Source organism: Tenrec ecaudatus, chromosome 12 (assembly GCF_050624435.1).
Source record: "Tenrec ecaudatus isolate mTenEca1 chromosome 12, mTenEca1.hap1, whole genome shotgun sequence".
Classification (NCBI taxonomy): Eukaryota; Metazoa; Chordata; class Mammalia; order Afrosoricida; family Tenrecidae; genus Tenrec; species Tenrec ecaudatus.
The window spans coordinates 140,704,104-140,709,713 of NC_134541.1; positions in this window are offsets into that span (position 1 = coordinate 140,704,104).

The following is a 5,610-nucleotide window of genomic DNA, read 5'->3' on the forward strand; positions in this document are numbered from 1 at the left end:
TGGATGGATGCATGAGCGCATGGAGAGTAGATGAATGGATGGACGCATGAGCGCATGGAGAGTAGATGAATGGATGGACGCATGAGCGCATGGAGAGCAGATGGATGGATGGATGGATGGACGGACGCATGAGCGCATGGAGAGTAGATGGATGGATGGATGGATGCATGAGCGCATGGAGAGTAGATGGATGGATGGATCGATGGATGGATGCATGAGTGCATGGAGAGTAGATGGATGGATGGATGCATGAGCGCATGGAGAGTAGATGGATGGATGCATGCATTCATGAGCGCATGGAGAGTAGATGAATGGATGGACGCATGAGCGCATGGAGAGTAGATGAATGGATGGACGCATGAGCGCATGGAGAGTAAATGGATGGATGGATGGATGGATGGATGGATGGATGGATGGATGGATGGATGGATGCATGAGCGCATGGAGAGTAGATGGATGGATGGATCGATGGATGGATGCATGAGTGCATGGAGAGTAGATGGATGGATGGATGGATGGATGGATGGATGGATGGATGGATGCATGCATGAGCGCATGGAGAGTAGATGGATGGATGCATGCATGCATGAGCGCATGGAGAGTAGATGGATGGATGGATGCATGAGGGCATGGAGAGTAGATGAATGGATGGACGCATTAGTGCATGGAGAGTAGATGGATGGATGGGCGCATGAGCGCATGGAGAGTAAATGGATGGATGGATGGATGGATGGATGGATGGATGGATGGATGCATGCATGAGCACATGGAGAGTAGATGGATGGATGGATCGATGGATGGATGCATGAGTGCATGGAGAGTAGATGGATGGATGCATGCATGCATGCGTGCATGAAGAGTGGATGGATGGATGGATGCATGCATGCATGAGCGCATGGAAAGTAGATGGATGGGTGGATGCATGCATGAGCGCATGGAGAGTAGATGGATGGATGGACGCATGAGTGCATGGACAGTAGATGGATGGATGGACGCATGAGCGCATGGAGAGTAGATGGATGGATGGATGGATGGATGGATGCATGAGTGCATGAGTGCATGGAGAGTAGATGGATGGATGGACGCATGAGCGCATGGAGAGTAGATGAATGGATGGACGCATGAGCGCATGGAGAGTAGATGGATGGATGGATGGATGGATGGATGGATGGATGGATGGATGGATGCATGAGTGCATGGAGAGTAGATGGATGGATGGACGCATGAGCGCATGGAGAGTAGATGAATGGATGGACGCATGAGCGCATGGAGAGTAGATGGATGAATGGATGGATGGATGGATGGATGGATGCATGAGTGCATGGAGAGTAGATGAATGGATGGACGCATGAGCGCATGGAGAGTAGATGGATGGATGGATGGATGGATGGATGGATGGATGCATGAGTGCATGGAGAGTAGATGGATGGATGGACGCATTAGTGCACGGAGAGTAGATGGATGGATGGACGCATGAGCGCATGGAGAGGAGCTGCATGGATGGACGCATTAGTGCATGGAGAGTAGATGGATGGATGGATGGATGGATGGATGGATGGATGGATGGATGGACGCATGAGCACATGGAGAGTAGATGGATGGATGGACACATGAGTGCATGGAGAGTAGATGGATGGATGGACGCATGAGTGCATGGAGAGTAGATGGATGGATGGATGGATGGATGGATGGACGCATGAGCACACGGAGAGTAGATGGATGGATGGACGCATGAGCGCATGGAGAGTAGCTGCATGGATGGACGCATTAGTGCATGGATAGTAGATGGATGGATGGACGCATTAGTGCATGGAGAGTAGATGGATGGATGGATGGATGGATGGATGGATGGATGGATGGATGGATGCATTAGTGCATGGAGAGTAGATGGATGGATGGATGGATGGATGGATGGACGCATGAGTGCATGGAGAGTAGATGGATGGATGGATGGATGGATGCATGAGCGCATGGAGAGTAGATGGATGGATAGTTGCATGCTTGGATGGATAGCAGATAGATGGATGGACGCTTGAATGCACAGATGGATGGATGTACGCATAAGTGGATGGGTAGGTAAGTCGATGGATGGACACATGATTGCATGAATAGGTAAGTCAATGGAGGCACACGTGCGTGGATGGATGCATGAGTACATGAATAGGTAAGTTGATGGATGGATGAGTGAGTGTGTGAAAGAAGAAGGGCTATATGACCTCAGCACCTCTGAGAAAGACAAGATCAGGTAAAGGAGTTTAGAAAGAAGATGAAGCTAGGATGAGCCTTAAAGAGAGGGGGCCACGGATGAACCTTAGCTTAACGAGGGACCAAGGATGATGCTGAGCTTGAGGACCTGCTATGGTCGGAGGCAGGGCTTGTATGCCAGTTCCATCGGCTGTTTGTGCTGGTAGATTTGTTCGGTTTCATGTGCTATTCACGTTGTAACTTTTTGTTGTTGTTGCCCTCGGTGCTGGAGGGTCTGTTCCCACCCACAGCGACCCTGGGTGCAACAGAATGAAGTGCTGCCTGCTTAGGCACTGTCCTCATCTCACCTGTTTGTGCACATCATTGCAGCCACTGTGTTCCTCCTTCTCCCGGGACGGGGTGGGTCTTCCTCCCTCTGCTGCCCCTCTGTTCTATGCAGCATGACGTCCTTCTCTGGGGACTAGTCCCCCCTGAGAACATGGATACCTGAAACAAAGTCTTGGCAGCCACACCATGGGGCTCATCCCGGCTTTATGTCTCCTAAGACCGGTTGTTCATTCTGGCCATCCACGGCACAGGCCACGGTGCAGTGAAAGTGCAGCCCACTGCACACACCACGCACCCATACACAGAGACACATGTACACACAGACGCATATAAAGACACACCACCAGTCCCCAGGCCACACCACTGTCCACGGCTCTGGCCCCAGGCCTGGAGCATTGTGTTCCGCTGTACCCACGGTCACTGAGTGGGAACCTCCTTGGCTGTGCTGTGGTGTGGCTCCAGCCTCATTCCCTTTCTTGCTGCTTGGTTCCCGCTCACGGCAACTCCATACTCAGCAGAACAAACCTCCACCAGCCCCGTGCCTGCCTCCCAGTCACTGCTGCCCCTTCTGTGTCAGCCCACCTCATCCACGGTGTCCCCATGCAGTCCCTCTCCCGGCGACGTCTGTACGGCGGAATCGTATCCCCTTGCGTGGATGTGCCACAGTGTGCTGACCCACATCTCTGTTGAAGGCGTTTGGTGGCTCCCAGTGTAGGGCCAGAATGCATAAAATCACATAAATGACCACGAGCAGGTTCACGTGTAACGGCAGGTCCCCACGGCTCCTGCCTGAGGAGCTGGGCCAGGGGCCAGGTGACAGTGAGGCTTGCTTTGGTGGCAGCTAAGCCAGTCCCCACAGCACAGTTTTGCACTCCCTCCAGTGGGGTCCCGCTGCCAGTTTGCTTTCCTAAGGACGTTCATGGGGTTCAAGAGTATCCCATTGAGAGGACACTTCTATCTTGCCTTAATCGAAAAGCAAACACCGAACTCACTGCCATCGAGTAGATGCCGACTCCTGGTAACCCCATCGAGCGGGGTGGACTGGCCCGGGAGTTCCTATGACTACCTCACCTTTCTCCCTTGGGGCAGTTGGTGGGTCTGAACAGTTGATCTTCCGGTAAGCCATCGAGTGGAGTCAGTTGCCATCTAGTGAGGCTGGCTCGCAGTGACCCGGTGTGTCCCCATGCAGCTGTGCACACACACACACACACACACACACACAGAGAGACACCTACGGAAAATGTTATTATCAGTCCTTACCCCAGAGGACCACCCCACTGCATTTGACTTCCTCCGAAGATGGGCAGCTGACCACCTCCAATTGGAGGAAAGTTCTGGAAGGTGAGGAGTTCTCAGGCCCTGCATACAGCCCACTTGGAGGCAGAGAAGAGGAGGTAAGATGAATCTGCTTCCCACCCCCTTCGGATCCCTCCCTGCTGAACAAAACCAGCTCCAGTTCACAGCGATCTTGCCAACCAGTTGGGCCGGAATGCCTGCCAGACATTTAAACCTGGCTCCACTCGGTGCTCCGTGTGCTGCAGATGGGGCTGCGCCCCCGGAGCTTTTCAGGGGCTGCAGCCTTTCACAAGGAGTTTGCCAGGCCTTTCTGCCAAGGGTCTCTGGGTGGGCCAAGAACCCCTACCTCGCCATTAGCAGCTGGGCACTTCCCTGTCCAGCCCGCGTGGGCCTGCACCCATTTTCCAGATGAGCAGATGAAGGCCCGGGAGGGGTCAGGCCACCAGGGAGCTGGGCCCAGGCTGATGTGCAGGCCCACGCCTCCTTCCCCACCCGCCTGCTGCTCAGAGAGTGAGGGCTTCCTCCACAAACACTCACTGAGCCGGGAGGAGGTGGGGCGCCTGCTTCCAGTTCTGCCCTTGTAACTGAGAGAGGTACAAGCAGTCATCGACCAGGCTGCGCCCCGATGCCCTGGCTGCCGTTGGGCGAGGCACGGCGGGACCGGGAGGCCGTCTTTGCCAGAGGAAATAACTTTCCAAACACTGAGACGAAGACCCGAGGAAATGGTAGATGGATTAAGGCTGCCTTTATTACAGAGCTAAGTAAATAGTACAAGACGCAAGACAGCGCTTTCAATGTTTCCAGCCCGGGCTTCAAGTCCTGCTCGGGGAGGGACAGTGTGTGCGGGCAGCCTGCTGACAGCACTTGCGTTTGGGCTCCTGCGTTGTGTGTAAAATCGGTTTTTTAAAGGCCAGACGCGGTGGTCGGACAGACTGGAGAAGCCTCGTGACAATGGCGGCCCTTCCCCCCACCCCCACCCCGGGGCTCACGTGTCAGCCCAGCCAGAGTCAGGGCTGTGGGGGTCTGAGAACCATCAGAGGGGCAGCATTTGCCCGCAGACGGGTCCAGGGAAAGCAAGGAAACCACACTCACGGCCACAGAGTGGAGTCCACGCATGGTGGCCCGCTGGGGCGGAGTGGAACTGCCCCCTTGGGCTTCCCACACTGCACTCTTGAAAGACTCCTTCCTCTTCCTCCCAGGGCGCGGCTGGTGGTCCCCGACTGCTGACCTTGCGGTGAGAAGCCCCATCCATGTGTCGCCACTGCCTCACCTGAAAAGGGGGAGAAATGGAACTAGGAAGTGCCGGCAGGACCTGGGCTCAGGGATATCGCCTTCTGGGGATGGAGACCCGATGTGTGGCTGCTGAACAGAACACGGATTTGCTCTGTGAACCTTCATTGACATCGTAATTAAAAAGTTAGATTCAGGCCCCACAACCCTTGTGCACCCCACTGAGCTTAGACCACCATCCCCCCAAACACACACACCCACAGAAGAGGTGTCTGGGTGGCGCAGGCAGGGAACCAGAAAGGTTGGCAGCCCTAGTGCGCAAGAGAGGCGCCTCGGGAGAAAGGCCTGGCGATCAAGTGCCGAGAACCAGCGCGCGATTCCACCCCGGCCCACACGGGGGCGCCATAGGCAAATCGGGTTGCGCGTTCCAGAGCGGCCTGAGCAAAGTGCCATAGAGTGAGGGGCTTTAAGGGCGCTCTGCCCTCATCCGGGTCTCCCGCGGGTTCCTCCCGCGGCTGCGCTTCCAGGCGCTGCCGGCAAGTGCCCGCAGCT